We start from the raw sequence: 11,950 nt of genomic DNA, 5'->3' as shown, positions 1-11,950 counted from the left end.
TTACTTCTGCCAGTATCTCGTCTCCTACCTTCCAAACTTTACAGAAGCTCTCCTGCGAACCCGCTTCAGTAAAGTTTGGAAGGTAGGAGACGAGATACTGGAAGGAGTAAAGCTGTCAGACGGGGCATGAGTCGTGCTTCCGTAGCTCAGATGGTAGAGCACTTGCCCGCGAAAGGCAAAGGTACCGAGTTCGAGTCTCGGTCGGGCACACAGTTTTAATCTGCCAGGAAGTTTCATATCAGCGCACACTCCGCTGCAGAGTGAAAGTCTCATTCTGGAAACATCCCCCAGGCTGTGGCTAAGCCATGTCTCCGCAATATCCTTTCTTTGAGGAGTGCTAGTTCTGCAAGGTCAGCAGGAGAGCTTCTGTAAAGTTTGGAAGGTAGGAGACGAGATACTGGGTGAAGTAAAGCTGTGAGACCGGGCGTGAGTCGTGCTCGGTAGCTCAGACGGTAGAGCACTTGCCCGCGAAAGGCAAAGGTCCCGAGTTCGAGTCTCGGTCGAGCACACAGTTTTAATCTGCCACCAGGAAGTTACATTACACTGGTTCATAATATTATTAAAATGGCAGGTAATAAGGGTTTTGCATTATAACAAAACCGAGTCTAGTCACCAGAGACGAGGTTAAGTTAGAAATCTACGGTCTAGTAATTACTGGAAGTACAGTAAAGGCAAAATTACATTAAGATCATCCGCGAGGAGCTCAGATAATTCATTGGTAATGTGTGTTATGAAATAATGAAATGCGAAGACGAAATCAAGGAAGACTTCGGTAAATGTTAAGACGAGTTTGGGAAACTTCAAATGAGGCTATTAATGAAATCAGTATCAAGAGCGTGGAATCAAGCATAGCGAAGATAAACGTCGTCGTAAGGGAATTAAATTCAAACCCACATCTGTGATCGTAATCATGGACGTTATTGAAATTCACGAGTCTGTGTGTGAGAAAAAAAAAGAGAAGAGCCAAATGTATTCAATAAGAATCTCGCATTTTCTGAAATATTTTATCATATTTATTTCATTACAATCCAAGAAGTATTAAATACTGAGGAGGGTAAATTTAATGACGAACGTATTAATCGTACAAATAAGGCATTTAAAATTGCAATAAGGCTAATGTCAAAGCAAATGAAAGCTAACTAAAATAGATACTGGTCAAGAGGCTAAGATAGTAACGCAGAAGCACAATAATATTAGTTAGACTTGTAATGCAGACTAAATTAGAAATAATGTACCTGAAACTCTAGAGTTTAAAGTAAATTACTGTACCGAAATTGAGCATTCTGTCCGATTTGATCACAGTAGCATGGTAGATTTGAATGAAGAGGCCAGAGAAACTATCTTCTTTCAATATTTAATATGAGAGACAGGTTACTTACGTAGTTTAAGCTAAGACGCTGCGTCGGGTGACACTTTGCCAAACGAAAATATTAATGGGGAAATAATGTCGTGGTGAAACAAAATCTGCAGCCGGAAACGAAAGGACTGGGAGAGCAATTCGCTGAGTGTCAAGATGAAATAAATGATAGAGTAACTGAAAAAGTTGACACATAACGAAACAGATGTAATTGAGATTGGTGTCAAGCCATTTGATCCTAAAGTGAATGAAGTTTTTAATGCACAAAATAACATCAGTATTAGCTGAAGCACAAATTGCGCTCAATCTGATTTAATGACTGCGGGGTAGTGTGAAATTAACACTAGTGTTGCTAAATGAATTATCTAGCGAAGATGAAACGAATGTGATTCAAATTTTCATTGAACCATCAATAATAAGGTATTCAAGTTGAAGACATGTTAAGTGAGGTCACTGAACATTGTCTTACAAGTAATCAAAGTCAGTACTTTAGCACTGTGTCAGTGCCTGAGGAACAGGGCAAATTTAGCATTGATGTGGTTATTGTGGTATCAGTTGGTTAAGACGAAACGAATGATTAGTTCTGAAACATTAGAAGCTAAGGTTAGGAAAACTGTTAAATCGAAGGATGTGGTTAGTGAACTTCGTAGAACGGGTCATACACATCGGGATGCATAGATGATTCAATGTCTCAGGAAATGTGTAGCATAATTAGTAAAGCTCACACTGGAAATTCCATATGAAAATACAGTGCAAATACGATCTGTCATTTTGAGAGACATAGGTATAGACGTAGGTATAGAAATTTAATGTAGTAGTAGTAATCGAACGGGAGCCGACGATATCACTAAAATATCAAGTAAAATTGCGCTGTGACCGGAGAAAGTGTGAAGAGTGGTGAAAACTTTGTGCTGATAAAATAGGAATAGGACAGGACAGGAAACCATACGCCTACGCAAGGAATACGTGACGTGAGAGCATCGGCTTGTGACACTACTATGCTAACGTACAATGATGATATGTATTGACCATATGAAAGTAAGACATTCTGAAACAGTCAATGTATCCTGACTAATATTACTGTAAAACAACCAGCAAAAGCACGTCTTGATTTGGAGAACATATTTTATACTTGCTTAACAGTAAGCATAATAACAATTGTCTGTAAATCTGAAACATTTTTGAGCCAAACTATACAGCAGAACAACATTTTCGTAACGTAGACAGAGACAATAGTAGCGTGAGACTCGTTAATGGGCACAGTTATCAAGTGAAAACATTTGAAAACCCCCAAAGTGTCGAAGTTCTATTGCGATAGTTACAGACGACATAATGCCTCAAATAGATTCTGGATAAAGTTTTTGGAAGTCATTAAGAGATGAATAAAGTTAGTGTTTTTTCTTGAAAAAGAAAGAATTGGGTTAAAAAAATTTCTTGTTTCAAAAACTTTTGTAAAAAATTTTCCTCATAAATATTTTGAAAATATACATAATGTAAAAAAAATGTTATAGTAAGTAAACTTTGATATTTGAATTTGGTTAAAATCATTCTTTGAACAAGGAAGTATTAAATTGTAAAGGCCCCTAAAAGAACATTAGATGAGTTTTTTCTTTTCAGCTGATGAAAAATAATTTTTCTTGTAAAATTAATTTCCTGTATATCATCATGCCATAGACATAAACAATTCATAAAATAGATATATTATGTAGTGACGTTATCTAATTTAAATAATTAGATCAAATGAAATTCCTTTTAGTAAAAACCGTTTAATGAGATGTGTTAGGGTAGTTAAGGAAAAACATTACAGCAAAAATTGTAAGAAATATACAAATATGATCAGGAAAATTCTTAGTTCTTAGTGGGTGTGTAGCGTCCCAGCTATTACCCGACTGCAGATTTTTGCAGTAAGTTTTGTTACGTTAGGGTAAGAAGTTTTGTGGCGTCCCATATGTGTCATAGCCACACTCGTCATTAAACCGGACCGTGAGAGTGCTCCCTGTGGCGTGTATTAAAATCACTTATTCGCCTCACCTACGATACTAAATAACTATGTTAAATATTGTCTGTTTCACTCCAAATTTGGCACGTGACCTTTTGTTATTTTGGCGAAGTTGCGTCAAAATTTAATACCACTACCTGTAATAGTTTCGGAGACAAAAAACATTAAAAAGTACTTAACTGACACTTAAGAAAGTAAATTCAGATAGGAACTATAACAGTTTATATTTCTTTTTTAATTGAAAACAGTAATAGCACTCTCATTGTGCTGATTTATTGTATTAATATTATCAATTCTAAGCTTTCGATAGTTTTCTTCCGTAATGAAAATAACAGTTTAAAAGTTAATATTTATATTTTGTGTTAGGGTGAGAGTAAATGAGAGTGAATGTGAGTGTGTATGTGGGACATACATCATATTTCAATTGTATATTGTATTACACCGTACGTAACTAGCAATCGTTACATCACCACGGTGTCATGAAAACTGTAAATCTCACTAACCGGCGGATGACGTATGTCTATGAGTTTTTGCTTTTTCAATAAGGCAGCCAGAAAGGTAACAGGATAATCAGATCTAAAGTGTATTTGAAGCACAGTTTTCTCTTAGTTTTCGTTTGGTTTGGTTTGGTGGAACATTTAGTTAATATTTCCAGCACGAAGTGACGTAAATGTATCTGCGAATGTTGATTGGACTAAAACAGTTTAATCGCGATTTTGATCTTGAAAGACTGATCTGTTTTGCTGTTGGTTTGATCAACTAATCAGAGTCAAGTCTTTCCAGCACTCCATCAAGTAGTATATGCGCTGTGACCAACGGCGTTGAGTCACTGATGGACTAGCTGTTGGACGGGAAGGTCATACTGGACGTGTCGAAAAAAAAAGCTATGTGTAAAATGAAGAAGTGACTGTTATTTAGCGTTCGGGTTACATCGCCGTGAAAGAAGATGCATTTACAGACAGTTCGTAAAAATCGAGCATTGTGAAGTAATTTGTTGGAGAGATAAACGCCTGTGAACTCTTGGCGTTTGTGTAGTGAAATACCGCGTGGAATGATCAGTATTCAAATATGGAACCTTTTTGGGCGAGCAACTTCTTTAAAATAATCCACTGAAAAATACCGAATGTAAACTCACATACTGTAGCAGATTATAGACGGTAAAATCGCGTAACAATTCGGTTGGAACTGAAGTAAATTTCAGGCTGTCTTGCGTGTGTATGAAATTATATTAATCGTGAGCTGAGGATCAGTGATATTAGCCAGTAGTGTAAATGTTGGCTCATGGTACCTGTTTAGTTTAGCTTCTCAAGGCAATAGAGAAATTTTCGAATATTTTTTCATTTTTCTAAATGGATGAAGCAATCACCCTCCATCCGAAATTTAGTTATAAGCTATTACAGGACATGTAGCTACCGAGTTTTTGTGGACTCTACAAACATAAGTATGGACGATGGTTTTCTTCAACGCTGCTTTTAACATCGCCTGGACAGTACCTACGCCGTACAGACGCGGGTTGGTGACTAGATGCTTTGCTGAGGTACGTGGAACAATTGCCATTGGCAGAACGCAGTAAGCAGTTACGCAACTTTTAACCCGCCCCGCCGCAGTAACCGGATACCTGGCTGAAAATGACCTGCAGGTTCCAGGCGCTCTCCACCGGTAAAGCTGGAATTAAATATGGTGTTGGTTCACCCTCAGCCTTGATCATAGCTTAGACTCTCTCAGACATACGTTCAATCAGGTGCTGAAAGGTTTCCTGGGGAATGGCAGCCGATTCTTCACCTGGTGGTGCACTGAGGAGAGGTATCGATGTCGGTCGGTGAGGCCTGGCACGAAGTCGGCGTTACAAAAAATGCCAAAGGTGTTCAATAGGGTTCAGATCAGGACACTTTGCAATCCAGTCCATTACAGGAATGTTATTATCGCGTAACCACTCCGCCACACGCCGTGCATTATTAACAGGTGCTCGATGGTGTTCAAACTTGCAATCTCCTTCCCCGAATTGCTCTTCTACAGTGGGAAGAAATAAGATGCTTCAAACAATAATGTAGGCCTGTGCTGTGATAGTGCCACGCAAAACAACAAGGGATGGAAGCCCCCTCCATCAAAAACATGACCACACCATAAAACCACCGTCTACGAATTTTACAAACGCCGAAGATGACGTTCACTGGGCATTCACCATACCCATACCCTGCCACCGGAACGCCACACTGTGTACCGTGATTCATCACTCCACACAACGTTTTTCCACTGTTCAATCGTCCAATGTTTACGGTCCTTACACCAGGAGAGGCGTCGTTATCATTTCCAGGCGTTATGTGTGGCTTATGAGCGGCCGCTCAACTATGAAATCCAAGTTTTCTCACCTTCTGCCTTACTGACATAGTTCTTGCAGTGGTTCCTGGTGCAGTTTGCAATTCCTGCCTGGATAGATGCCCGCCTATTACACACTATGACCCTCTTAATCTGTCGGCTGTCTCTGTCAGTCAACAGACGGGGTCGGTCTGTAAGCTTTTGTACTGTACGTGTCCCTTCCAGTTTCCACTTAACTATCACATCGGAAACAGTGGACCTTGAGATGTTTAGGTGTGTGGAAATCTCGCGCACAGACGTATGACAGAAGTGACACCCAATCACCTGACCTCGTCCGAAGTCCGTGAGTTCCGCGGAGAACCCCTTCTGCTCTCTCGCGATGTCTAATAACTAATGAGGTCGCTGATATGGAATACCTGGCAGTAGGTGGCATCACAACACACCCAATATGAAAAACGTACGTTTTTGGGGGTGTCTGGATTCCTTTGATCACATAGTGTATATTGTATTTCTCAAAAAAATATGTTTTATTGGAAATGAGTCAATAGAAAGTGAGGAGGAGTCTTCTAAGATGTTGCTCTGTTATAGGCTTGGAGATAGGTTATGTATCACCCGGCGACTCTACAACAGTCGAGTAAAAGCAACAACGAATTATACTCGTAAGTGATTTTTGGTTTTATTACCTAATGAAAACATGTAGTGAGATATTAAATGATATAATGGCCAAAATGTTCTCTGAAAATAGCGGAAGATCACATTTTTACGTCTAGGTAATTTGTAAAACAGAATGCTGTTCTCAGAGAAAAATATATGTACATATGAGGAATATGCACAAGAAATTGAGTAAAGCTAAAAAGCACACATTAATTTGACATTGTTAAGTACTTATGATATAGTTTGTGTAAGTTGATACAAATTTTACATTGTGTTTTCGTATATTAAATAACCAGTGAAGAGAAGTGACCATAACGTAAAGCAAATTATGTGGCATCAGACCACAAACCGGTTTAAGGTGTAGCAAGTGTGTAGGTAGACCAGTCAACGCGCATAGGAATAATCTTATTAAGTCAGTACCGATTTCCTCGTTTACAGCCAGTTTATCTAGTGGATGTAAAAATTAGAACATGGTAAACAACATGGCGTAGAATATAGAAGGCACAACCCTTAAAGCCGTCATAGCCGAAGGGCGCATAGTCAATGAATAAAATGGTGGGTGACTGATAACTCACCACGCAAGGAACAAGAAGGCGCAGCATAGAGCCATCCAGGCGAGGCGCCGCAACCACTCAAATTCTCTTCTTCATTGACTATCCACGCACCTGACGTCATGATTCTGGCTGGCTATGAAGCATGTCCTTCACTATGCTTAAAATTTTATATGCATACGATGATGTGGCTATAAGCCACGAAACCGGTAGTACATTAATAGAATTGGTTCAGGATACAGCTGTTTACCGAGTCTTTGCCGTAAAACGTCTACCACAGCTGCGGATGCCTCGACTACAGAGTCGTTTGTATAATACATATGAATGGAGATGTTGATGAGCTGTGAGTGTTGTTGGGATCTATTGTGATTCATTCCAGACTTTTTACTATGTAAATTAAGCAAATAATTCATGCAATTATTTGTGTACCCCATGTAATTATGTATGAGTCCTTTGCGCTGACGTTGGAGACGAAATGAGAGAGACACAATCATAAATCTGACTGCGGGCCACGAATTCCTACGTCGCGTAGTGCAGAGACACAATGCAGTTAACCGAATGACATCCAGATTTCCGTGTCGCTGGAATATCTACGTTAGTTCTTAGTAGGTCTGTCAGTTAAGGGAATCCTCCGACTCCAAGTGCGTGAAAAGTGGTTAAGTGGAAAGTTCTTTTCTAAGAAACACGAAAGGTGATCAAGTATACGCGTCTAAGGTCCTTAAAAATGTTTCTATAAAAACAGGACACAAAGCGACAACATGATTTGTGGTGGTGTTAAAGGACGGCTCTGTGCCAACGGAAAGTTACTCAAAACAGGAACGTTATATTGTGTTAATTGCTGCAATGTGATTAAAGGAATACTTATTCAAAATTCGGACAGAAAAAAATATTAAATAAAATCTTCATGTCAGTTTCATTATGAAACCGCTTATGCACATTCCCAGCAGAAAAATATGAAATTAAATTTGATTGATTAAATAAAATCTTCATGTAAGTTTCATTATAAGACCGCTTATGCACATTCCCAGCAGAAAAATATGAAATTAAATTTAATTGTTGGATATTGTAATGTAAATAAAGAGATTAGTAATGTATTATAGCCTTGGAAATTAGTTTTCTACTTAAAACTAGGGTGTTGAGTTCCAGAAATAATCACGAGAAAGAAAATAAAAAAATTGTCTGATTCAACAGTGATAAAATACTTAAAGAATTAGTTAGAGGAAATGTAGGTTTCAACGATATCGCATCCATAGTTTAACAGCTAAATAATGTTATAAAGACATGATTCTTTTAGTATTGTATCAACGGCTTTGGTTTGTATTTTGCAATATTGTTTACTGAAGACAAAAAATGTGAAAATTAATTTTAGGGTTCAGGTAGAGACAGAATGTCAGCGTGGTAAAACTGCTACTGAAATATCTGTGATTCTTTATTAATTCTGATCATAGAGATCCGTGCACAAGTTATGTCAAAACTGTTTCTTGTCTGCCTGAAAATTCAAATTTTAAAGTGTCGCAAAGGCTCGGCTGTGTGACGTTTCTGGCCACAGAAGCCACAATATTCCATCCCTTCATTGCACAGATTGAGACTGCATGAACTCAGTTGTAGCGTAAGAAGTGGAGTGAGCAGCAGTGGGTCCAGTTCCGACAGAAACTTGGTTTAGTAGGAGGATAATCTGACTGGCTGCTACAAAACAGCCAGAGAGCACAATCGCTAATTCTCTTTCGTTAAACGTAACTCAGATACAGTTATCTATGACCTTAAGTAGTTTCTCAATAGTAAACTGTCATCCAATCATTTCAGATGCCATTTTAATAACAAATTCCGCTAACAGCAGAGTAAAGATAGTCAGACGAAGCACTATGTGTGTTTTCTGCTCTAACCTACGGACATCACACACATCCATGCCCGAGGCAGGATTCGAACCTGCGACCGTAGCCTTCGCGTGGTTCCAGACTGAAGCGCCTACAACCGCTCGGCCACAAAGGCCGGCGAAACTGTCAAACGAGTCGGTTACCAATGGGTGTACGGTGCATTCGAGTTATGCGCCATATGCGTAAGATCTAAGTTGCGTGCCGCATAGAATAATTTCACGTGAAAGTAATGTCTTAATTCAAAGTACAATAATAATAATAATACACGAAATTAGAAATTATACATATTGTGGTTTATATAGTCTCTTATTGACCGTGTCATTATGGTACATATATGGTAACGCTTGCATGTTTGATGACAAACTTTACAATCACACAATGATTTTGGTCCATGATATTTGCAAATAGGTGGTGGAAACCATCGATTGCCATTCTGGTGATCACGTGTCTCATTTCGAAGATTTACTTTGTCCATGTTCGGTCAATGATGGCGCCAGGGTGCGAGCGCTGTAAAATTCTGGAGGTACGTCTTCCTTTTCTCCGTTCAATGTTTTTGGTAGACTTTTCGAAGCGCTGGTATTGGGTAGCATCAGGTTTGCCCGTAAGTCTCTGAAGACGATGGGGTCCCTCACCGGCAGGTATACAAGTCGGGATCGTGTTGTTTTGGACACGCCGATTGCTTTCTTTATATAGGTCGCCTTTACTGTTGCATTGCTTTCTCTGTTACGTGTTATATGGAACACTTTGCAGTTGTTTGTAATGGAACCCTACGTACTTGACGTCAGGTATGGTTTTCAGTTTTCTCTCCTGTACGAAGATCTCTGCTGATGCAGGTTCTCTTTCTCAATTTCGGAGCATCATCATTTCTCTTTTGCCACATGTATTGCGACATAATGTTCGACGTACCAGTCTCCCATACGGTTTATTGCTTCTTATAACTTTGCAATGTCCTTTGCTCCTGTTACAATACAGTCTGCGTAAGCATATGAGATTACACCCTCCGTCTGGGGTATTTTTACAATTTATTCCTCTGCAAGGATAAATAACGTAGGACTCAGTCGGTCTCCCTGAAGTACTCCGCTTGACTGGAGTATCGTTCCCAATAGGGAGAGGTTGTTCGAGGCCCTTACTTCGTTCCATGGCAGCATTTTGCTTGTGATTCGTCTTCATATGTTGTTTTCACTTAGGGTTTCCTCTAGCTTTTTGCTCACTTATTTTCTGTTTAGAAAGTCAAAGGATTTTGTAAAGTCTACAAGTACCACATAAAATGTTCTCTGTCTTCAAGGGCTTCCAATACGCTCCTTAGCACAAGTTCTATTGCAGACACAGTTGATCTTCCTTTACTGAATCCCATTTGGCTTTCAGGGAAGCGTTCGTCGATTTTTCTGATAATATTTTTGTGAACACTTTGGAAAGTAAGTTTTGTAGGGATAAGCCTTTGTATTTGCAAGGGTCTTTGGGGTCTCCTTTCCTTTTATAAAGCTCTTTTATTATTCACTGTCTCCACTGTTCAGGAATGGAGGCTGTTTCTACGCATTAATTGTACAGTTTTGCCCACATCGGCGTTAGTATTCAGACAGTGTCTTTTAAATATTCGCCATAAAGCCAGTCAGAGCATGCAGCATTTTTGTTCTAGGTCCTTTTAATGGCTTCTTTGACCTGTTCTGTGATGAATGGGACCAATTCCATAGTTGTTTGTGGCACTGTGTCCTGTCTGCTCTCTGGTCTCCCTTTTACTCCTTCCTTGTTCAGTATGTGGTCGAAGTGCGTCTCCCTTTCTACCATATAGATGTAATGTGTTTCAGCTCGTTCTCTGGGACATTTTGCAATATATGGGTCTTTTGAGGCTTTCTCCACCAGTTTCTTTTGTTACAGAAGGCTAGTTGACGTTTGCAACATGGACTGTGATACATGTTACTGTCTACACATAATTTAGTAAAGTGTTCTGATATCAGTTTGAGGTCTTATCTGAAATATGATTCGTGTGGTAATTAAACGGAAACCTCTGCGTTCCTGAGTGAAATTGATTATTTAGCGCATTAGATTATTACAACCTCACCTCAAAAACCACGCTCCCTCCACCTGGGTGCTATGTCTGCACGGGGACGACATTTTTAGAAGACTTCATCAGGTAGACGAGTCATTGCTCAGTGTCAGTGCTCTGCCTTCATGTGGCGGGGTGAAAATAGGTTCGTCGTATGTCTTTTGTTTCCAGTACAAGTGAGAACCGTTACATGTTGCCTGTGGTAACACAGAACAGGAACGGAATGAATGAATGTGGAGTGTGCGGTTTGCATTGGACACTGACTGCATTCGTCATACACTCAAAGAAAAAAAAAAAAAAAGCCTGACGCACCACGAAGGAATTGCAGTAATGTTAGGGAAATTTGTAGGTGTGATGTACTCTTACAGACAAACAAATGGTATCATTTCAAATTCAAACAACATGATGATTTATTCAAGTGAAAGAGTTTGAGTAGTTGAGCAATACAAAAACGTGTTGGTACACATCTGGTCCTTTCGGCTGGGCATTGATTAACAGAGATGTTGGATGCTCTGGAGGGATATCGTGGTCAATTCTGTCCAACTGGCACATTAGATAGTCAAAATCACTACCCAGCTTGAATACCCTACTAATCGTGGTCCAAACATTCTCATTTTGGGAGAAATCTGACAATCTTGCAGGCCAAGGTACAGTTTGGCAAGCGCGGGAACAATCACGGAAACTTTCGCCTTTTTGTGGCGAACATTATCTTGCTACAATGTAACCCAAGCGATTGCTTGACATGGTGGCCAACAAAGCGGGGAGTAGAATATCATCGAAGTGCCGCTGTGCTGTAAGGGATAGGTGGATTACCACAAAATTGGTCCTGCTATGAAAAGATGTGTCACCTCAGACGATCATTCGTGGTTGTTGGTCCGTATGGCTAGCTACAGCTAGGGTGGTACCCCAGTGCTGTTTGGGTTGCCTCCGCACACATCTTCAGCCTTGAATCTCCTTGACTGCAGTAACATTGTCTTCAGCGATGTGTTCCGCTTGGAACTGAGGCCCAAAGGCCAGCGAAGAAGTATCTGGACACGCCCCAGACTGTGGTGCGATGACATCCTGCCTGTCGCCTGCCATACGGCCCGACAGCTAGCAGTGACGGTCTGGGGTCAGAGCAGGGCCCCTTTGGTTGTCATTTGGGGCACCCTTACA

General features: G+C 40.0%; 1 non-coding gene across 1 annotated transcript; it reads left to right on the top strand.

Moving 5' to 3' along the window:
* Window positions 1–434: 434 nt before the first annotated feature.
* On the top strand, window positions 435–508 carry Trnas-cga (transfer RNA serine (anticodon CGA)). The gene has a single exon. It is a non-coding gene; the product is annotated as a tRNA-Ser (tRNA).
* Window positions 509–11,950: the final 11,442 nt, after the last annotated feature.

Source organism: Schistocerca serialis, chromosome 4 (genome assembly GCF_023864345.2).
Source record: "Schistocerca serialis cubense isolate TAMUIC-IGC-003099 chromosome 4, iqSchSeri2.2, whole genome shotgun sequence".
In the NCBI taxonomy this organism is placed as follows: Eukaryota; Metazoa; Arthropoda; class Insecta; order Orthoptera; family Acrididae; genus Schistocerca; species Schistocerca serialis.
This window is presented reverse-complemented; position numbering and strand designations above follow the sequence as displayed.